Raw genomic sequence first — 12,170 nt, forward strand, 5'->3', positions numbered from 1 at the left:
CAGTCCCTGGAAACAGCTGGAGGACAGGACAGGCAGTGACAGTTCATGGTAACCACTACCATCTCAGTGAAGAATGCATGTTGCTTCTGTAATGAAAAAGAAACAACTAAAACAGTGTTAGTGTCTTGAAAGCTCCAAAGAAGTGAACTGAAAGAATCCCTGCTGCATGTTCATGGTGACTGCCTGCATGCACGTGGGGACATGGTGGCTGTGTGCTTCCCACATCTTTCTCCTAAAGTGTCTTCAGTATCCCAAGCTTCTGGATAGACGCCAGGGCCCATCACCAACTCCTGCATGTTCCTAGTTGGGTTTGTGGTTAGCTGTGATTGGGCTAGGGGGTGAGCCCTGTACCAGGCCAGGTTGGGATGTCTCTCAGGTATCTCTTGGAAGTCATACCTTGTCCCTAACCTGCTAATGGCATTTGTCTGTGCTCACTGTCCAGCTCTGTTATCCAAGAGAACTCATCTCACATGTGGTGCCTCAGGCAACACCTGATAGCATGGGACAGAGCAAGTCCTGCTGAGGGGGCTATGTTAGTTATTTGAAAAGACTATAGTTCTTAGATTTCTTGTGTTATTATGCCAGCTAATTCCCGTAGCCTGGTTCTTTTTACCGTGAGCCGGAAACACCAGACACAACCAGGCACTTCCAAAAAAACACCAGACGCAACGAGGCACTTTAGGAGGTTTATTCCAGTGGGGCAGGAACGGACAGAGGTGGTGGGAAGAGCAGCGAGGAGAAGGGAACATGGAGGCACCTCCAGCAGGGCAGTAACAGGATCGAGGTAGTAACAGGACCGATATGGTGGTGCGGGGAAGGGAAGGCCAGATAGAGGTACATGGGGCTCATTACATTCAGGTGAGCCCGCAAGGCGCAGGTGGGCAGGATTGGGAGGGATTGAAGACAAGCGCCAGGGGATTAGTGCCTGCAAATGAATGCCTGAGGATAATTGGTAAGTGGGCGGTACTGAGAAAGGGGCTGGGAGATAGGAGATGAGATTCTCAGGTGATGTCGGATTGTCTGATTGATGAACAGGTGGACCGGTGCACATTTCATGAGCCGTGAAGAAGAGAAAATGGCTCTGGGTCCAGGGTGGCAGGGTCTCCATGACAGCCTTCAAATCGCTCCTTACAGGCTAAGCCAAAATGGAGCTGACCCTGCCCTTGCTCTTGAAAGGCCCTCAGATTCTAGAGACATGGGCTGTAGTTTCAGCTATGCCTGGCCTTGTACACATTGCCCTGCCCACACCTGCTATCTGGGGGTTTGACTGCTCTCTGACCATCAGAATCACAAGATACATGGGAGGAGGCAGGAGTCCAAGTGTGTGTGTGTGCAAGGGTTATGACAGGTCAGACTTTCCCGTTTTACACGATTCGAATTCCCCGGTAATGTTCTAATGGGAATGTGCAAAGGGGCTCTTTAGAATCTTCTGGTTGAGGTGGGGATCTAGAATGTGTGGGGAAAGGTCAGAATGAGGCTGGACCAGAGACAGGAAGCTCCGCTCCTGCAGGTCTAGTGGCATCTGACCACAACTCAGTGAGTCCTCTGACTACCTCCGGTCATAGACTGCGTGCGCTCCTGCAGGGCAGGCCCAGCTAAGGCCCCAGATAAGTGGCAGTCACCGCCCACAGGCACATCTCAGACCCTGGTGGCTGCAGCTGGGCTGTGTATGCAGTCTTGGACCTCCTAATTACCCCTGTCAGTGGGCAGCGGCCACAGGGCTTAGAAAAAGAGCACCTATCCTGTGCTTGTTTTGCTCTTGATGTTCCAGGATGGTGCTTCCTTGACCCAGAGCCAAGCATATTACCTGCTGTTGGAGACCTTAAATCTTGTCTGTTGGAGACCCCAGGATGGGCCTACCCTCCCATACAGCATGGTTGCTCTAAGCTGCTTCTCCCACTACAGCTTCTGCCTTTGCTACAGTCAACAGGCAGGTGACTGAGGACTAGTGTGACATGGGAGAGGAGGGATACTTCAAAGGTAAAGGAGAGGATATAATACTGAGGCAGGGAAGCACCTAGACTTCATTTCTGAGAAAACCTGGTATCTCTCTCTCTCTCTCTCTCTCTCTCTCTCTCTCTCACACACACACACACACACACACACACACACACACACGTCTGGCAGCAAGCAGCTTCCACCTGCTTCTGATGCTACTTCTTCCTTTCATTCAGTGCTCTTTCTGGAAGGCCTCTTTTGGACATGGCCTTGCATGAGATGATAGACATTCAGCCCTGAATGTCTAGCAAGGTCTGCTCCAGTGCTCCTTATGGCCTTTGAAGAGGAATAAGCACTAACTTGATGGTAAAAATCTGAGGCACAACACAAAGATGAAAAATAAAGGTTGAGGGTGCTAGTTAAAAAGGTCAATTTTAGAGAGTGAGAGAAGGATGCTATAGGCTCCAGGTTAGAGAAGACTGTGAGAAAGCAAACCCTGGGCAAATGAGTGTAGTGATGAGAGTGTGACAATGGGGACAGGTATTTCAGGGACCTGAAGTAAAAGCAGTGAAGTTGGAGGAGGGCAACTGGGAACTGTGTGGAGCGGACAAGCCAAGCACCTCATACTTCATGGCAGAAAATCTGGAGGCCACTGCAAAGTTCTGACCTGATGAGCATTCTAGAATGGTCTGTGCACTACCATGTGGATACATGGATGTATAAGGATAACCTGACTGGCAGATGGTGAAGTACCAGGCCAAATGTGGCTATGGCACATGTAGGGGCTGGCTGTTCAGGCCCCAGACTGCGTCACAACTCCTTTCACCTCTTTTGATGGACATTCACTTTTTTCTCCACTCCAAAACAGATGTTTTCCACTAAAGAAAAGCGTGAGGTTCTTAAAAATAAATTGGAGGAGGCCCGGCGGCGTGGCCTAGCGGCTAAAGTCCTCACCTTGAACCCGCCGGGATCCCATATGGGCGCTGGTTCTAATCCCGGCAGCTCCACTTCCCATCCAGCTCCCTGCTTGTGGCCTGGGAAAGCAGTCGAGGACGGCCCAAGGCTTTGGGACCCTGCACCCACGTGGGAGACCCGGAAGAGCTTCCTGGTTCCCGGCATGGGATCGGCGCGTACCAGCCCGTTGCGGCTCACTTGGGGAGTGAAACATCGGATGGAAGATCTTCCTCTCTGTCTCTCCTCCTCTCTGCATATCCGGCTTTCCAATAATAATAAAATCTTTTTTTAAAAAAATAAGTTGGAGGGGGCCTGCGTTATGGTATATAGCAAGTTAAGCCACAGTTTTGGATGCCACCATCCAGTATCAATGCCAGTTTATGTCTCAGCGACTCCGCTCCTCATCTAGCTTTTTGCTGATGCACCCGGGAAAGCAGTGGAGGATGGCCCAAGTACTTGGGCCCGTGACACCCACTTGGAAGACCCAGATAAAGTTCTTGACTCCTGGCTTAAGCCTGGACCAGCCCTAATTGTTGAGACATTTGGAGAGTGAACCAGTAAATGGAGGGTCTCTGTCTACCTATCTATCTCTGCCCACATCTCTGTATTTTTGTCTTTCATATTAAATAAACCTTAAAAAGAGCAATTGGAACTTACTGTAAGCTGGGGGGGGGGGGCGCAGGGAGGAGAAGGCAATTCCCTTCCACTGCAGGACTTCAGGTGAGAACAGTGACTTTTTGTGTTGCTCTCATGGAGCATGTCTACCAGTCTCCTCCTAGACATAGGCTTTCCAGAATAGAAAAATCCTTTCATCCTGTGTGTGGGGGATCCTTTTTTGGTTGCCAGTTCTGGGAGTTGAGTGGGGGGACTTTCACTTTGTTCTCTTGGATTGAATAGTGCTTCTCCCAGAGGCACTGGTCAGTATTTACCTTAGTATGTCTGAGTAACAATCAGCCCATATCTCAGTGGTTTACGGCCATTTATTCACCAGGCCTATGATCAGTTGAGGCTGTGCTTTGGGTTGTGTGGATAGCTTCAAGTCTGTTCTTCCTCTTTCTAGGGTCCTGATGGAAGGGACATTGCTCCTCAGGGTGGCAATGCCTTTCAGTGGTGCAGAGGCGGGGGGGGGGAGGGGGGAAAGAGACACAACAAATTGTAAGCACATTAAAGCCTCTAGCCAGACGTGGTGTGTGATGCAAGGACAGGAATGGGAGGAAGCCCAAAGAATCCTTTCCACCATGCATGCTGAAGTAGGGGTATTGCAATGGACATGTGCAAGATGGGAAGACACTGACCAGGTGAAGGGGTAGACCATTGCCCAGAGAGGGGTAGCATATGAAAACTCAGTGTGTTCCTAGAATAGAGGATCCTGTGGCCTGGAGCACAGTGAGTTGGACATTGTGATAGGAGGTCAGATGGGCACTGGACTCCTTAATGGAAGGTTGGGAGGCCAGGGTTTATTTCCAAGCCCTGCTTGATATGTTATTAAACAGGAAGTGGAGATGATTACATTTGCTTTTTAAAGGATCTCTGTGGATGTTGTGCAGAAGAAATAGATAGGCCAGAGACAATGAAGGCTTATACCTAGAGTGTGTTCATGAAGATGGAGGGAGGAAGGAGAATGAGGAAGATCACTTGCAAGGCATAGGGTCAAACTTGGAGACAGTGACTGTGCTAAATGGGATCCAGAAGGGAGTGTAAGTAATTGATCCCAGGCTGTCAACTTGTCCTGCAATGGGAATGCGGTAATTTAAAGTTGCCATCTTGTGCCAACGTAGAAGGCCTGTAGCTTTGTGAATCCAAGGCTGTCCTCATGTATCCCACATGCTTCATGTATCCTAGGAGTTTACATGATGTCCCTGGAGTGAATGGAGGAGAATGGCAGGGAAAGTTTGTGTATATGACTTTAGGAATGAGTTTGTTGATTATGGCATAAACTGGATGTGTACAACACAATTTCTGATGCATATGTGCACAATAAAATGACATAAGCAAGAGGATTAGAGGGGATGTGGTAATGACTGCACCTGCTGATGGACCGGGGTGTTGGGAGTGTGAGGAGAGGAGATATGAACAAGTACCTTTGCAGACTAGGTGTATCACAGCAGGGGAGTCAGCATCAAATTTAAGGTAGCCAGTACTGGAGAGACATGGTTCTCAGCAACATGAAATTTCAGGCTGCAGCTGGGAAGTAGGCTGTGCCTGGGGTGCAGCAAAACAGGCTATTTAAATGGGCAAGGACAGTGGAGGCAGAGAGGAGAAAAGGAACTCAAGTGCCAGCAAGGCAGTGTTCAAGGTGCTGGGTGTGGAATCTAATGAGGAAAAAAAATCAGGGAAATGAGGACTTGGGTTATGTATATGGGAGCAGGTGTGAGCAGGTGTGTGTGTGTGTGTGTGTGTGTGTGTGTGTGTGTGGTGTGTTTGTACTGGGGGTCATGGATAGAAAGGGGGTTGAATCAACAGATTGAGATTGACAGGTCTTTGGGGAAAAAGGGTAGCTAGACTGATGCCACTATTGTTAACAAACTAGAAGGCAGGAGGCAGTGGGGAAGAATGACGTGCTGGAAGCCAAGGATTTGGTTATAGCAGTTGATAGCGACACAAGAATGTGGACTTGGGAATGAGAGACTGAGTGCCTTTGGGAAAAGACAGAGACAGGTAGACCATCTCTGTCAGGTGGCAAATGAGAATCCATATAGTTAACAAAATTGCCAAAAGTAACAGCAGCTACGGAAGTAAGGAGATAGGAGTCCAGCGACTATGATGTTCTGTGAATGGCGCACAGTGATAGGGAAAGGAATTGGAAGAGTGTGGGGAGGCCTGCAGTCATAGCCCACCACTCATAGACCACCAGGGGATCTACACGCGCAACTAGCCCTGCTGGTGCAACGAGTGCAGGAAGGTCCTCATCCCCAGTACTCAACTGACCCAGTGTTTGCATGGCCACCCTAGGAAGAACCCTCATGAGAATCTCAAGTGCAGGGAGGTCTTCCACGCAGCACACAGCTGAGGCAGCACCACAGGCTGCACACGGAAAAGGCCCTATACATGTGATGAATGTGCGGAGGTCTTCTGCGACGCACATCTCTTCCTAGACACCTCTTTGTTCACACAGGAGAGAAACCTGAAGTGTAACGAATCCAAAAAGTCTATGCTCCCCCCGCTCATGCCAAGGCTTATTCAGTATCAAAGAACACATCCGGGGAAAAGCTTGAAGAGTACATAGCGTACAGGAAAACCCTTAGGAGAAGCACATATTTTCCTGAACACCTGTAAATTCACACTGAGCAGAAACCTCTCAGATGTGAAGAATGCAGAAAGCTTTCAGCATTTGAGAATACACACTGGGGAGAAACGTTATCAATGTAAGAAATAGGAGACAGTCTTTAGCCAGAATATATTTTTTTCTTTTTACAAAAAATTAGGCCCTAGATTTAATTCACAGATTTCTAGAAAGAGATAACAACTCATACTAAATCATGAAGAGGAAATCAAATACATAAAAACTGAATGAACACTTCTTAAATTTTCCATAAAGAAAACTTCACACCCAAAAGGTTTCATTAGTGATTGTACCAAGTATTTAAATCAACATTTGCCAAATGTCTCACAACTTCCCCAATAAGGCTGGAGATGAAATCTTGTCAGTTATGTCAAAATGGATGACAATAGAGAACTTCATGTTGAATGAAATAATCAAGTCATAGAAAAACAAATACCACAGTTTTTTTCTTTTTTCATTTTTAATAATTTCTCTTTTTAAATTTTAGTTGATGTTTACATAGTCAATCAAGGTGGGAAGGATCTAGGGTTAGGGAGCAGTGGGTGTGATCATTGTTTCCAAGCTTTCTATTTCTTCTTCCCATTTCTGGGGGTAGGGGAGAGATAAGGGCCACCCCAGTACCCAAGGATGGGGAAAGTCCACCCAAAATCAACCCAGGGTCATTCACAACAGCACATGTTCTGAAGGTTCTGCCCAGGCGGATGCGACAGCTTGAAATGCTGTCAATCTTGCCAATCTATGGATGAGGACTTCCTTCCAATGTCCACTGGCTGAAGCCATAGACCTTATAGTCTCCAATGGCCCAGATATTTGCTGTCATCGTTTGGCTGGGGTAGTTGTCCATATGTTCTGTTCTTCATTCTCTGCTGTGGTACCAGATGTCCTCTGCAGGCCCCGATGGGTGTCCTCTATGAGCACCATGGTCTGCCGCCCCAGCACTCCATCTTCTACACTGAGGAGGACCAGTTCTCACAGGTGGGGGCTCATGGACCCAGGCCAGAAAGCCAGGGCCATGTCAGCTCACCCCCGCCCCTTACCTGAGGCTCACGGATCCAGCAACCACCTCACAGGCTGGCCCATGGCCCTGGGCCATGAAACCTGCGACCTGGCACCCACCAGATCCCCCATCCCCGGGGCTCATGAACCCAGCCCCCGCCACGCAGGCAGGTTTAGTGACCTGGATCGGGACTCCCCACCAGTGGGGCTCATGGATCCAGCACCCACCATGCAGGCGGGTCCAAGTCCTGGGCCATGTGACTCGGGACCCACCAGACCCCCACCCCTGGGGTTCGTGGATTGAATATCCACTACGTAGGTGGGCCCTAGGACCTGGGCCAAGAGACCCAGGGCCAAGCCGAACCCCTCACCCTTGAGGCTCACTGGTTCAGCACCCACCACATAGGCAGGCCTAAGACCTTGGGCCAGGAGACCCAGGACCCACCACACCCTCCACCCCTGGGGCTCACAGACCTGATACCCACTACATAGGTGAGCTCAGTGACCAGGGCCAGGAGACCCAAGCTCTACTGGACCCTTCACCCCAGGGGCTCATGGACCCTATATCCACTAGGTAGGTGGGCTCATTGACCAGGGCCGGGAGACCCAGACCCCTCCAGTTCTGCCACTCCTGGGGCTCATGGATTCGGCATTCACAGCACAGGCAGGCCCAAGGACTGGGCCAGGAGACCCAGGATCTGCTGGACCCTCCACCCCCGGGGCTCACGGACCTGACACCAGCTATGTAGGTGGGCCCTAGGACCTGGGCCAGGAGACCCAGGGCCCTCCAGGCCCCCACCCCTGAGGATCATGGGTTAATCGCCCACCTCTCAGGTGGGCCCTAGGGCCTGGGCCGTGCGATCCGTGACCCGGGACCCGCCAGATTCCCCTCACCACTGGGTTCATGGACCCAGCCCCCACCACTCAGGTGGGCTTGGTGACCTGGACCAGGAGATCCAGGCCCCTCCTATCCCCCAACTCCTGGGGCTCAAGGATCCAGCACCTACTGCACAGGCAGGCCCAAGCACCTGGGCCAGGAGATCTAGGGCTAAGCTGGAACCCCCACTCTCGGGACTCATGGACCCGACACTTACCATGTAGGTGGGCCCTAGAACCTGGGCCAGGAGACCCAAGGTCCTCTGGGCTTCCCACCCCTGGTAGCCAGAATACGTTTCTAATGCAGTAATCAGAAGATTCACACTAGCAAAAAAAGTCCTGTGAATACTATAATTTCTCTAATGAATCCTCAACTCTGATTCAGCATCACTGGATAGTCACACTGGAGAGCCTATGAATGCATGGAAGTGCTCAGTGGAATGTTTGGATGGTGGTATTACAGCAGAAGAGCCATTACCAACCCTTCTCATCCTGGGATATACTTACAGGAAATGCCAGGATTGTTCTCTTTGTCTAAGGCTCTATTGAATATTATACACATAAGACAATATTGTAAATATCTCTTTTCCTAGTACAATACAGAAATTGAGGGCTAACTTTTATTAAGGTTCTGAAATAAAAGATTTAAATGTAAATGTTCAATGTTAAAAATATTATTTGAACCTTTCCTTAACAGATTTATTTATCTGAAAGACAGAAGCGAGGGGGAGACAATACAAATGGGGCTATCTTTTATCTGTTGTCTCACTCCTCAAATGAGTGCAACAGTTGGTCCTGGCCCAGGCTGAATCCAGGAGGTTGAAATTCCATCCTGGTCTCCCACATGGCAACATGGGACCAGAGACCTGGGCCATGAATCACTGCTTTCCCAGGTGCAGTGGCAGGGAGCTGGATTGGAGACAGAGCAGTCGGGAATCAAACACTCATTTTGGATGCAGACATTTCAGGCAGTGGGTTAATTTGTATCACTGAAACACTGTAACACTGGCCAGTTTGAATCTTTCTAGAAAGCACCATTGGAGAGCCTGTGTCGTGTTGCAGAGGGATAAATCACCACTTGTTACACTGGCACTCTCTTTGAGTGCCGATTTGAGTCCCAGCTGTTTCACTTCTGATCCAGCTACCTGCTAATACTGTGCCTGGGAAAGAAGTGTAGGATGGCCCAAATACTTGGTCCCCTGTAGACTCTGATGGAATCCCAAGAACTTGGCTTCAGCTTGACCCAGCCCTGTGCCATTGCAGGTGGAAGATTTCTTTCCCTTTGTCTCTCTGTAACACTTCCTTTCAAATAAATAAAACAAATCTCAAAAAAGAGACCCTGTTAGCTGTCTTTAGATATGTTACTTATGAAAAACACAGTGGAATTTTTTTTCAGAACAAAACAGTCTTACATGTTTATGTGCTTGTTCTTTTTGGCTCCCACAAAAGGCCCAGTGACTACCACTTGAGGGCTGGGACAGCTGGAGGGACAGTGACTGCGGGTGGAGTTGTGCAAACTGAAAAAGTGCAATAACAAACACTGGGAATTCAGGACTGGGGAGGCAGAAGAGAGGGAATTAATTGGGGTCACTTAGTTTTGAGATTTTCAAGTGTTTTTGAAGCTGCCTACAGTTTACATATAATTTTAACCATATGGAACCTTGGTTACATGGTAAATTTCAAATCAGTTACAATTAGTGTAGCAAATTAGAAGTTGGAGGGTTGAAATATAGTTTGTTGCTTGTTCATTTCCTAGTAATTGTACCAACGGCCTTTTATATTTCAGATTTATTAGTTTTGAGTTGAATCTAAAGAATAAAAATTCCACGTATATATTTTTTGAAAATTTACCTCCTTAACAAATCACTTGACAACTATAAATTAGTTCTGTGTTTGATCTGGTATTCAAGACAGGTTTGTCAATCTGACGCCTTTTCAGTTGTTCTGGCAACTTCTGCTTTTCAACTTGAGCCTATGCTTCCCTTTGAGCTCCTTGACAAATTTTAGTTTCAGAATTCAAAAACTATATCTGAAGGAGTTTGCCACGGTAGTATACATGCTTGGCTGCAGATGAAAGCTGGGATATAAGACTGATGTTAGTATTCAGGAGCGTGTAAAGTTAGCAGTGAGAGCACCAACACAGAATGAAGGTGAGGAAAGAGAACAAGGCCCCTCATCCATTGCCCATCAGATTTAGTAAGATAGTGGTACTTCTTAACTTCTCTTGTGCTTCAGAATTACCTGGGGAGGTTGAATAAAAAGCTGGTTTTCCAGTGTTATTTCCTTCTTTGTTGTATTCAGCTCTCAGCCATTTCCATGAAGGAAGATTTGAACAGGGCAAAACACATCCTACACCTCTTAGATTTTGAAACCCATATTTTCCTTGCTTTGACAGAAAACATTTTCTACATTTTCAGTTCTATCTGTAGCAGACAAAGTAAACCTTCCTAGCACATTCATTCTCCTCCCTCAAAGAATGCAAATGTGCCCAAGTACCTGCCCTTTTCCATAAAGATGAACCTGGGATCATTGTTAGCCCCAGAAAGCAGGTCCCCATTTTCTTTGCCAAGTTTTGGCTTAGGCCTGGGATGTGAGACATGGGAACATGCGTTGGTGGAAGGATTCTTGCTTTCTTCTTTTTATTTTATTTTTTTATTCATTGATTACATTGTATTATGTGATACAGTTTCGTTGGAACTGGGAGTCACCCCACCCCTCCCCCCGCCCTCCCCCCATGTGGAATATTCCACCTTGTTGCATATCCACTGATCAAGTACTGTTGAAATGCCCTCTTTGCAAGCATAAACTAAACATAGAGTCCAAAACTGAATTGACAATGAGGTGATCACAGAAGATGGTTAAGAAATCGCAATTGTTTTTAACATATTGGTTACTCAATACTATAACTATTAATTACACAACGAAGTTAATTGTTGCTGAGGGTATGTTGGAGCCTTTAATTGATCGGGTTGATAATCTGATGGTTCTGCCCTCGGACCGGACAGGGTCTCCCCAAGAAGCTTTCTTCTTTTTTTTTAAAGATTTATTTATTGTTATTGGAAACCCAGATGTACAGACAGAAGGAGATACAGAGAAAGATCTTCCATCTGCTGGTTCACTCCTCAAGTGACCACAAGGGCCAGAGCTGAGCCGATCCAAAGCCAGGTCCAGGAGCTTCCTCCAGGTCTTCCACGTGGGTTCAGGGTCCCAAGGTTTTGGACCATCCTCTACTGCTTCCTAGCCCATAAGCAGAGAGCTGGATGGAAAGTGGAGCAGCTGGGATACAAAACAACGCCCGTATGGGATCCTGCCACATGCAAGGTGAGGATTTAGCCACTAGACTATTGCGCCAGGCCAGGAAGGGTTCTTGTTTCCCCCATGATATGGTAACATATAAGTGTCAAAAACACTACAGTAGGAAGCCAAAGACAAGGGGGGGGGTGTGCCACTGAGTTGCACAAAAGGGGAGAGGTGTCACTGAGTAGCACAATAAAAAACGGAAGGAATGTCTCCACTAATGCCCTTAAAGGGAAGTGGAATTGGCACTCCGAAGACATACAGTGCCATAATTTCACAGACACGAATCCAATCTAGTCATCCAGTACTGCAACTTTTGCATGTCAGTATGAATTGCATAATTAAAACAATAGAATTTATAGTCATGCAGCAACAATTAAAACTTTATTTCAAGTGCCCCTGAAAGATGCTGAACATTTTAACAGGTCTTCCCTGACTTTGGGGTCAGATAAGGCAGGTAAGACCCATGCATGACCTGGACTTACAATGGCAACTCCCAGAATTTCTAAATCCCCTAGGATCTCAGCATCATATTGAAGCTTTAGGATCAAAATCCTGTATATAAGTAGACATGATTTCTTGTCAGGTGCATACATTGGTGCAAACACCTGTAAATGCTATACATCCCATCTCTGTGCAGTCATGAGAACCAACATCAGGATCAGGGCCTGGTGGTCAGTACTCTTCCCTACAACCAGGGGAAAGGAGGATATTGACATGCTGAATAGTTGACATGCTAGACTTTCCCATCAGATGCAGTCACCTGTAACAGAGATACAGCTTAGGGCAATGGTAGAGTGGTTCTAGCAACTGCGCAGGCTGGAAG

Source organism: Ochotona princeps, chromosome X (assembly GCF_030435755.1).
Source record: "Ochotona princeps isolate mOchPri1 chromosome X, mOchPri1.hap1, whole genome shotgun sequence".
Classification (NCBI taxonomy): domain Eukaryota; kingdom Metazoa; phylum Chordata; class Mammalia; order Lagomorpha; family Ochotonidae; genus Ochotona; species Ochotona princeps.